Source organism: Neolamprologus multifasciatus, chromosome 5 (genome assembly GCF_963576455.1).
Source record: "Neolamprologus multifasciatus chromosome 5, fNeoMul1.2, whole genome shotgun sequence".
Classification (NCBI taxonomy): domain Eukaryota; kingdom Metazoa; phylum Chordata; class Actinopteri; order Cichliformes; family Cichlidae; genus Neolamprologus; species Neolamprologus multifasciatus.
In genome coordinates, this window is record NC_140443.1 from 36,681,357 (window position 1) to 36,693,285 (window position 11,929).

The following is an 11,929-nucleotide window of genomic DNA, read 5'->3' on the forward strand; positions in this document are numbered from 1 at the left end:
CCCTCTGACCAACACCAGTAGGCGGAAGGTGAAGTGTCTTGCCCAAGGACACAACGACCAGGACAGATCGAACCGGCGACCTTCCGGTTACAGATACGCTTCCCAACCCCCTGAGCCACGGTCGTCCCGTGGCTCAGGGGGTTGGGAAGTGGAGCAATTTGACACGACAGGTTCATGTATACCAGGGGTGGGGGACTTTTTTCATATGGAGGGCCATTTCAAGTTTTATATAGTTCTCTGAGGGCCGTTCTATTATGGACACATACCTGGGAATGCAAAAAAGAAAAGTCTATAACTACTGTGTTACTAAGCCTCATAACTGCTGCGTTTCTGCTCGTCAGACTCACCTAATGAGAAGGCTGGAACTGTTTCTTTTTGGCGAGGTGTCTGGTGTCAGCTGGCAGTGATGATGATGATGCTGCTCGAAGCTGCTTTTCCAAGTTTGGGTCAGTTAGTCTTGAGCAAAAGCGGCTCTTAGCAAAAGTCAGTTTTGAAAAGAACTGTTCAAAGTGGGACGTTGTCCCAAACAGAGATGCAAATTTCAGGGCATGTGTCCTCAGGATGGGAGAAGCCTCAGCATGAACATACAGTCTGTGAAAGTCCAGCAGAGAGAGGTTGTTGTACTTAGCTTTGAGCTTGTACTTGTTTTACAGTCCAATTGTTTCCATTTGGAAAGTGTCTGGCACATCAGATGGTTGCACATTAAACCGCGTAGCAAACGTGTCCAGTTCCTTTTGGATGTTCTTCACATCTTGAAACCTCTCCTGCCTGAGTGAGTTTTGCACACTCACTGGCATATTGAGTTGTAACGTCAGGCTTTTGCTCTTGCAGGGTGGGAAAGTGTACAGTGTTTCCCTTTTCCAGTTGTCCTTGCCACAGCCTTAACTTCACTTCAAATGATTCCACATTTGAAAGCAGAAAGTTGATGAGCTGGTTGCAGCTTGATGTTTAGCTCTGACATGTGCTTGGTGACGTCCACCATGAAGCCAGATCACTGAGGAAGTTGCCATCACTGAGCTCAATGACAGGTTTCCCCTTCATCTCCATGAAGTGTCTGACTTCTTGTCGTGTGACCCAGTGTTTGAGTTTTATTGCATTTTGTTTTCCATTCGTGTTCTAGTTTGAGTTAAATTTACCTTGTTAAGTGCTACAATGCCTAGATTGCTGTGTTAGTCCTTCGCTTTGCAGGTCCCTTTGTGTCTTTTCCCCTGTTCCAAGTCTCCCAGCTTCATGTCTACCTGTCATGTTTTATGTCTGTGTGGTGCTTGTTACATTCATGTCATGTCTGCGTCTCATAATGTTTCCTGTTTATTTTGGAAGTCTTGTTTCCATGTTCTATGTACTTCACTTCCACTGTGGTGTCATTATGTTCATTCCAGTCAGCTGTTTCCTCGTGTGTCTCCACTTCCCCTGATCACCTCATGTGTGTATTTAAGCCGTCAGTCTTCCTGTGTTCAGTGTGGTGTCGTCTGTGTTCCCTTCCCCATGTCTAGTTTTAGACTTCAAAGTGTCCCTTCATGTTTTATAGTATTTTCAGCGTTCATATCTTTCACAGTCTCTCTAGTCTTGTAATAGTTTATTCATAGTTTGGTCTCAGCCTGTTTGCTTAATTTTTGTATGCTCTCTTATCAGCCCCAAATAAAGGCTCGTTTTTCGTTAAAATTAATTCCGTCTCCTCATCAGTGTCCGCACTTGGGTCCTCCACTCATTCTCCATTCGGTCTGCCTCCTGCAGACCGTGACACTTCTTCCCAACTTTGTATAAAACCGTGCAAGCATATTTGCACAACTCAGCCGTCGGACACAGTTTTTTGAGACAAGCTGACGCTTTGAAATAATTGCACTTTGTCGGGCACGAGCAGCTCTGCAGCAGCTCTGCAGCAGCTCCTTTAGAAACTCTCCTTCAGCACAAGGCTTCAGCTTCTTGGCTATTAACGCACTCACCACAAAACCTGGTTTTGTAGGGTGACACAGACACGGTAGTTGAGGAAACTGAGTTTAAACAAAAGGCAAGCCGTTTATTTGCTTGACAAAATGTGAACACAAAAGAAATCAAGAACAAACAGGGCAAAATCTAACCTGAAACCTAGACTGGAAAATTACTAAATAACTATGAAAACTGTGACAAGACATGGACATAAAACTGACCAGGTACATGCGACTGTGGAACTATGACAAAAAACCAAACAAGACAATGAACCTGATGAGTACGATGAAGTCTGTGACATGACGTGGCTGGACATGAAACAAAACAGACGACCTGACAAAAGCTGAAAGAAAACACAGACTAAATACACCCACGAGGTGATCAGGAAACACACGAGGAAACAGGTGACACAAGTAAACATAATGAGACCTTAGGGGAAGCAAAACAAAACACACTGAACATGGAGACACCCGAGTCTTCAAAATAAAACAGGAAAACATTGAGAGACGCAGACACGATAACACCGGCTAGACAACATGAAACATGCAGACAAGAAATACATGAGACAAACACAGACGGCGGTGAAACATAAACTAGACTAAACTCAAGGCAAACAAATCCTAACTCAACATTGTCTCAAGATATAACATAAGAACTCAAAACAAACTGTGTAGTACACAGACAGCCCTGCATTAAGTCTTTAAAGGGTCCTCAGGTGTTTGTCTTTCTTTTTTTACATGATGGAGGAGGCAAGAGTGAAATCACCATTCACTTGATCGATGCTATGCATGGTCACTGGCGGTTGAGAAATTTGAAAAGCAAACTTGAAAAAAGAGAAGGGAGAGATAACAATGAAGAAAATGTCAAATTTAAGTAATTTGTCAGCAATCTTTAAGTGACAGTCGGTTGCAATGACTGTGTAAAAGATGGTTGATGCGACAGCACTTCCTCCCATTGTGCAAAAAGGAAGCCAAAATATCCCGCATGTGGGAGATGCCAGGTTGCACTTTGGAAGCCAGAGTTGACTTGAGGTGCAGCGACTGCATAAATCCAGCATTTCATGAACACTGTGATGGAGACCTTTGCTTTGTGTAATGTTATAAATACTCGGATAATCCTCAGAGGCTCTGGACTTTTACATAAAGATATGATATTCAGTCCTGTTCTATATTTAAAAATATGTTATCCTCTGTGGTTACTCTGGTATGAATGACTCTGAATCACTTTATGGTAAATAACACACTATTGGCAAAAAACAGTGAAAGAATTCCAGATCACAAATTTTTAGTTCAACATACAAGTGACGACCTTTGACCTTCATCAGGTTTTATTTAATTGTGTCAGAGAAAACATCATGGGCTCTTCATGCAGGTGAGTGCATTCAGTGTTTAACCTCACATTAGTTCGTGTTTTCAGGGGGAAAAGGGGCATTTGTTTGTGGTGGAAGGATCTGGTCTATCATAAGACTCTGGCTGGTTAGGTGTGGGATATTTCAGTGACCCTCACCAATTCAGTCGATTCATCAGATATTGCAGGGCTCTAGACTGACTTTTTGACATGGGCGTACCGGCACAAAAGTTAGGCGCACTAAAAATTTTCAACCGCATCGCTTAACACCGCAGTTTTACATGTGCACTTTCTTTGGGGGGGAAGTCCATACAGACAATATTAATTTCTAAATTATTAACTAACAAACTTGTGCTTAAAGTGCTTTGTCAATATTGTAGAAAATGTTAAACCTAATCATCATCTCGGCTCCTCTGACGACCTGTTTGCTGCTGTCTGCTGCTGAAAGGCAGTGGGGAGAGGACACTTGGGCATTTATTGCAGCATATAATGTGTTTTCTGTGCTTTTTCAGCGTTCAAAGATTGATGGCACCGTGTCAGAGCTGGCTATGAATTTCAGACAGATCAGGCCTTAACTTAAAAAAAAGTTATCAATAGTTCTTTTCATCTTTTCCTATTACAGCTACATCAACTTCTGTCGGGCCTGGTATCATCACTGATTTCTATAATCCATTCGATTCCGGTTCTCAAAGTCCTGATTTGATTCAATTTAGCCTCAGACAGTCAGAAATATTATAATTCTGATCATTTATCAGTACTGATACACATGAGACTTCATCAGAAAATCACAGCAGATGCCTTTGTGTGAAAGTAACTGAGAATAAAACAGAAAAACATGAAGGAGATTTTCCTGGTCTGGCTTTTTATAGCAGATAAGCTTAAAAATATTCTGTAATTTTGCATAGTTTTAAGAAGTTTCAATTTCTTCAGTATTGAACAGCAGAAATTAGGCTTTCTTGTCCGAGGACATTTAAGTGAAAAAAGAAAAAGACAGCGCTGTAAACAACGGTAGACTGGTGGGTAATAAGCGAATGAATAATGCAGAAAACAGAGATTTGAGACGGGAAACTGTTCTTGAAGTACAGAGAGAGAGAGCTGTGCAGGAAGTGTGATTTTTATCGTGGTGGAAGCAAAACAGAGGGAATTCATGACGACATTGATCAAATATGAAGCGTAGTTTGCTGCTTCTTTTGCTGCTGGCTTGGCGAATTTTGGTTGGAGAGAAACAAAACCTGCAGCTCAGAATCAGTGCAAAAAAGACGTAAACACAGACCCGACGCATCACAATCGCTAAGCTCCGAGTTGTCATGGTCCTGGGTCATTTTGACCCAGTGTTCTTAGTTTTCCTGTGGTTTTGTATTTTGTTCCTTATGTTCATTGGATTTTTTGGTTTGGTATTTGGATCCCCCCTGTGTCCATGCTGTTATTGTGGTGTTTGTTATGGTACCGTGTTCCCGTCCTTTGTGTTCTGTGTTCTCCTCATCCCCTCATGTATTCATCCTTTTTCTCTGCCTCTTTCTCTGTGCTCATCATTGTGTTCTAGGTCCACATCTTGGTGTCAGTATTTTCAGGTTCGTGTCCTCCCCGCTCAGTCATGAGTAAGTGTCCTCAGCTGCGTTCCCCGTGTGTTCCCACTTCCCTCATTACCTTCTGTGTATTTATGTCAAAGTATCCTTTTGTTCCGTGTTGCGTCGTCCCTCTAGGTTGTGTGCATTTCCCGTGTCTTCCCAGCGCCTCAGCTTTAGTTTCTCCCAGTATAGTTTTGTATGACTTCTTATGTTCCTGTTAATAAAGACCTGCCTTTGAGTTCATCCCCGTGTGTCTAGAGCTGTGCATTTGGGTCCTCTCTTGCCTTCACACAGCCGCCGCTTGACACCAACTAACGGAGTTGCAGAAAGGTGCGACAAAGAAGGTGCATAAGAAATACAGCAAGCTGTCCATACCTGAGGCCTTGGAAACTGCCAAGCAAAGACTCACAGCCTTGGCCAGCCGCTTGAGGAGGTACACCAGAGAGATAGAAGGCAGGAGAATAAACCAGCTGTTCTCCACAGAACCAGCCAAGGTGTACTCTCAGTGGCAGGTGAACAATATGAGAACAGCACCACCAAGGCTGGAGACGGAGCAGTACTGGAAGAGCATATGGGAGATGGACGCAAGCCATAACGGCAATGCTCAGTGGCTAGTGGATCTGAGGACAGACCACAGCAACCTCCCTGAACAGGGTCCAGTAACCATCACAGTGGCAGATATCCCAGAAAGGGTCTCCAGTATGAAGAGTTGGACAGCACCAGGGCCCGACATGGTTCATGCCTACTGGCTAAAGAGCGTCTGGCAGCACAAATGAACCAGCTGCTAGTTAACGAGGGACACCCAGAATGGCTAACTGAAGGTCGGACGGTCCTGATCCTCAAGGACCCCCAAAAGGGACCGGTCCCCTCCAACTACCGACCAATAACCTGCCTCAGTACTACATGGAAGCTCCTGTCAGGCATCATATCGGCTAAGATGAACAGGCACATGGGTCAATACATGAGCGGGGCACAGAAAGGGATGGGCAAGAATACCAGAGGCGCAAAACACCAGCTACTGGCAGACCAAGCAGTCAGCCGAGACTGCAAGACCAGACTGACCAACCTGTGCTCTGCCTGGATTGATTACAAGAAGGCCTATGACTCAATGACCCACACCTGGATACTGGAATGCCTAGAACTGTACAAGATCAATGGGACCCTAAGAGCCTTCATCGGGAACGCAATGGGGATGTGGCGGACAACACTAGAGGCCAACTCCAAGCCCATAGCACAAGTCACCATCAAGTGCGGGATCTACCAAGGAGATGCTCCGTCCCCACTGCTGTGCTGCATAGGCCTGAACCCCGTTAGTGAGATCATTAACAAGACTGGCTACGGATACCGACTACGGAACGGAGCAGTTGTCAGCCACCTCCTGTACATGGATGACATCAAGCTGTATGCCAAGAGTGAACGAGACATCGATTCACTGATCCACACCACCAGGATATACAGCAATGACATCGGAATGTCGTTCGGACTGGAGAAGTGTAGTCGGATGGTAACAAAGAGAGGGAAGGTAGTCAGAACTGAGGGGATTGAACTACCAGAAGGCAACATTGCAGACATAGAGGACAGTTACAAGTACCTGGGGATCCCGCAGCGAATGGGAACCACGAAGAGGCCGCTAGGAAAGCTGCAACCACCAAGTACCTGCAGAGGGTCAGGCAAGTCCTGAGGAGCCAGTTGAACGGTGAGAACAAGATCCGGGCCATCAACACGTACGCCCTGCCCGTGATCAGGTACCCTGCTGGGGTAATAGGCTGGCCAAAGGAGGAGATAGAAGCCACTGACATAAAGACAAGAAAGCTCCTTACCATGCATGGAGGGTTTCACCCCAAGTCCAGCACCCTGAGGCTGTACACAAAACACTAACTTGACTCTAAATAGAAGAAACGAGCAGCTTTTTCTGTTCTGTGCTTATTTATATTTGACACACATGCTTCTCTTTGTGCAAACACACATTGCACTATAAGGGTAACCTAGCACACAATGATTGGACAGCACAGTGATGATGCTGGGAGATCCTATACGAAGCAACACAGAAACACTGAGAACAAAACTTTAAACATTGATTATATTGAGATAAGCAGCCGACCCAGTCTAGATAAAGGCGAGCAGCTGGGACCGCTGCTGCACCAAAAACAGGTTTCAGTGTTTCCATGTGTGTGTGTGATGTCTTTACTTATACTGGTCAATAGACTTTAGTCAACACATTATTGAAAGGTGTTACACATGAAATAAAAACAGTGTTTCATCTTTATTCCTCTGAAGCAGCTGCATTATAACCAATCTGCTCCTTTGTGGCCATTTAAAACAGCCTTAAATAACTGTTGTTATATTTGTTGCAGTTTAACTTTTAACTGGATAAATATCGGATATATAAACGTCTGAAACAAACTGATTCCAGCTTCTACCTCATGATAGGAATGTTTTTGTGGCTCAAGATGACCTGATATCTTTCATGATGGAGACATTTGACACATGTTTCACATATTATAGACCAACAAGTTATTCATAGCAGTTTAAATACGGGGAGTCACTTTGGGCCCAGCAGATAAAACAGAGCCAATATTTCCTTCTTTATTTAAGTGACGTGTGTCACAGATGTGACCTAGTAAAGTGTAGCTGAACATTAGTAACGTTATTAACACTCTCAGCTCGTCCTTGTTCCAGACCTGAAGATCCTCTTCTTTCATTCAGCAGCAGCTTCAGGTCTCTGATGGTCCAGGGCTTGTTGTTGGGAAACAGCCCTGCTGGGATGATGGTGTCCTCACAGAAACAGTCAGTGATGCTGTTGATCTCCATCACAGAGCACGTCCCAGTCTGCAGTCTCAGTCCTGCAGGGCCTCGCTGGCTTCCTGACTCCACCCAGTCAACAACAGGAAGTGTTTGAAGTGCAGGAACAAACTGAGGCTGTGGTCAAACAGGAGTTTTTATCTCCTCGCTCTGACTCTCACTGCGGCCCCGCTGCTGTGTCAACATGTGTTTGTGCTAAACAATGATGGAAAGTGTCATAAATATATATAATATATATAAAAAAAAAATATATATATAATATATATAAAAAAAATATATATATATAATATATATATATATAATATGTATATATAATATAAATATATGTAGGGAGCACGGTGGCACGGTGGTTAGCACTGTTGCCGCACAGCAAGAAGGTCCTGAGTTCAATTCCACCATCAGGTCTTTCTGTGTGGAGTTTGCATGTTCTCCCCGTGTTTGCGTGGGTTCCCTCCGGGTAATCCGGCCAGATCTTTTTTGAGTTTAACTAAGGAAGGATTCAGGGTCACCTGGTCCAGAACTAACTATATGCTTTAGCAAAAAGGAAAGTTTGAAGCCTAATCTTGAAAGTAGAGATAGTGTCTGTCTCCTGAATCCAAACTGGAAGCTGGTTCCACAGAAGAGGGGCCTGAAAACTGAAGGCTCTGCCTCCCATTCTACTTTTAAATACTCTAGGAACAACAAGTAGGCCTGCAGAGCGAGAGCAAAGTGCTCTAATAGGGTGATATGGTACTACAAGGTCATTAAGATAAGATGGGGCCTGATTATTTAAATCCTGCTCCTCACATACAAGGTCGTATGTGAGGAGCAGGATTTTGAATTCTGGATTTAACAGGAAGCCAATGAAGGGAAGCCAAAACAGGAGAAATCTGCTCTCTCTTTCTAGTCCCTGTCAGGACTCTTGCTGCAGCATTTTGGATTAGCTGAAGGCTTTTCAGGGAGTTTTTTGGACATCCTGATAATAATGAATTGCAGTAGTCCAGCCTGGAAGTAATAAATGCATGAACTAGTTTTTCAGCGTCACTCTGAGACAGGATATTTCTAACTTTAGAGATGTTGCACAAATGGAAGAACGCAGTCTTACATATTTGTTTAATATGTGTGTTGAAGGACATGTCCTGGTCAAAAATGACTCCAAGGTTCCTCACAGTGTTACTGGAGGCCAAGGTAATGCCATCCAGAGTAAGAATCTGGTTAGATACCATATTTCTAAGCTTTTCAGCGCCGAGTACAATAACCTCAGTTTGATCTGAATTAAGAAGCAGAAAGTTAGTGGCCATCCAAGTCTTTATGTCTTTAAGACATTCCTACAGTTTAACTAATTGGTGTGTGTTATCTGGCTTCATGGACAGATAGAGCTGGGTGTCATCTGCATAGCAGTGTAAATGTATGCTATGTCTTCTAATGATGCTGCCTAAGGGAAGCGTGTATAATGTAAACAGAATTGGTCCTAGCACTGAACCCTGTGGAACTCCATAATTAACCTCAGTGTGTGAAGAGGACTCTCCATTTACATGCACAAACTGGAGTCTATTAGATAGATATGATACAAACCACTGCAGCGCAATACCTGTAATACCTACAGCATGTTCTAATCGCTCTAATAGGATATTATGGTCAACAGTATCGAATGCTGCACTAAGGTCAAGAAGGACAAGCACAGAGATGAGTCCACTGTCAGAGGCCATAAGAAGATCATTTGTAACCTTCACTAAAGCTGTTTCTGTGCTGTGATGAGCTCTGAAACCTGACTGAAACTCTTCAAATAAACCATTCCTCTGCAGATGATCTGTTAGCTGTTTGACAACTACTCTTTCAAGGATTAAAAGTCGTGACTGTTTACTCCATTATGTGTGTCGGGTTTTACTCCTGGTCTTTGTGCCCTGCTGCTTCCTGTTTTACTTTGGTGAGCTTGTGCTGCTTGTGTAGTGTCTTAAATTTTACTTCCTTTGTCTCCTAATCAGTTCAGCTGTGTTCCCGTGTGTTTCCACTTTCAGTATACTGGCTGTGTTTTTCTCTGTTCCTCGTCAGAGCATTGGTCCAGCTGTCCTTGTGTGTCAGTGTTTCAGTGGTCTCAGTGTTTTTTCTTTGGTGTATCGTTCAGTATTTTGTGTTTTTGCACTTTTGCATCCATCTAAATAAATCACTCGTTTTCTGTTAAGGTCTTTTCCTGCTGCTGTTGTCTGCATCACTCTACGCATCCCTGAGTCTGCACATCACTCATGACACAGTGCAGCTTTTTTCAATGTTCTTTTACTTAGCGTTAATCATTTTAAAACCATTTTTTTTTACCATAGAGCGTATAAAAGATGGACATGGTGTTTTCTGTATTGTAAGGTAAAGACCCTACAGTGATACAACATATGACTGTTAGCCACCTTAAGCTAGCCTGTTACCTTGGTAACATCTGTCTTGTCTTTAGTAATTAGCTTTAAACATGAATAAATTAAAGTTTGATGGTACCTTTAAGACTTTTAATCAAACATTTCTCTATGAAGAAAAGTTTCAGACGATCTCATTGGGAACATAATCCGTAGTTATCAGTAGTAAAAGTTGTAGTCGTCACTAAAAAAACCCAAACCTCAAGGACAGGGTTATCCTCTGAGGAGCATGAATATAAAATCCCATCGTTGGTACTTCAGTCTGGACCAAAGTGACGCGCCAGCAAACACCAACAAACACCAACAAACTACAAGAACGACAAAACACATGAAGTGTAACAGAGTCTGGTTCAGATGTGTTGTAGTGCACCTGTGACGCTGTGATGTGGTCCAGTTGTTTCTAAAGCAGCAGAAGATCAGAACAAGAAGAATCAAGGGAAGACTCCTCAGGATGAAGATGACCGTCGATGATGAAACAGCTGAAATTCACACAAACCAAGTTCAGCTCTTCATTCATTCTTTATCATCACCGTAGTTTCACTAAAACAAAAGCGTTTTTTAGTAGATTCACAGGCTCACATTTTTCTAAGCCAGTCGTCACAGACGTCTGTAAGTTTGAAGGTTTTCAGCTGACAGACATTCAGGTAGTTTAATCGCTCTGGTTTGGATGATTCAATGTTTATTAATTATCTCTTCAGACGACCAAAGGCTGCCACATGTACGGTAACAGCACAGACACGTAAAAGACTAAACTTTTATGTGACAGCGTTTAAGCTGTGAAAGGTGACGTTCACATATTTTGGAGGCGTGTTGGTCACCAAGCTGAACTTGTTCACTTACTGGAGTCTGTGTGGTTGTTGTTGTTATTCATCGTCTTCTCTCTGACTGTGATGATGGTCCCAATTCCTTTAGCCTCAGTTAAAGATGGAATCTCCACAGTCACTTTACAGATGTATGTTCCTGAATCCTCTGATGTTTGAAATGTTCAAAGATGAGCAAGTCTTTGCCTCCTTTTTCAGAGACTCTGGAGATTGATTTGCGTTGGTCTCTCTCTTAATTATTGTTTGATTTTTCAGCCCGGCCACTCTGATTCTTTCAAACGTTCTTCAGCAGGTGATGCTTACTGTCTATCCCTCCATGACAGAAACATCTGGACTCTGGGTCACAACAAACATGCCTGATGAAACAGCTGCAAGAGACACAAAACTGTGAGTCAGTACAAGAGACAAGAGACAAAAGTTGATTCTGTTCATCTGGACGTAGCGTTTTGTGGGAGAAATGTTTCGTCATCATCCAGGTGACTTCTTCAGTCTCAGCTGACTGCAGGTTTCCCCAATCTTATAAACAGTACATCTGCATAAAGACTGAAACCAGCCCACTGAAGGAACAATGGGCTGGGGTCAGTTCCTTAATCGTAATTATTCTTAATTCTCATGACCACTGATCAACAACCACTGATCAATGGCCATGAGTACCATTCACAGAGAGTTGGGGAATGGCTGCAATCACAGCATGTAAGATGGTGACAGATGTACCCTTAGCCCCCCCCCCCCCCCCCCCCCTCCATTCAGACATGGTCTTTCCCTTTTCACGTAAATGGCCTCCTTGACTCCGCCCTCAAACCAGCGTTCCTCCCTGTCCAGGATGTTACATCCTCATCATTGAAAGAGTGTCCACTGGCCTGTAGGTGTAAATAGACTGCAGAGTCCTGGCCTGACGAGGTGGCTCTGTGTTGTAGCCAGGGGTTGTTTGGTTTTCCCGATGTATAAATCCTGGCAATCCTCCTGGCACTTAACAGCGTACACTATGGCTGTGTCCGAATTCAGGGGAAGGATGCTCATAAGGACACTACCTACCTACGTCACAAGGTAGTGTCCTTAGACGGACGGGTAGTCAGGAAGTGAG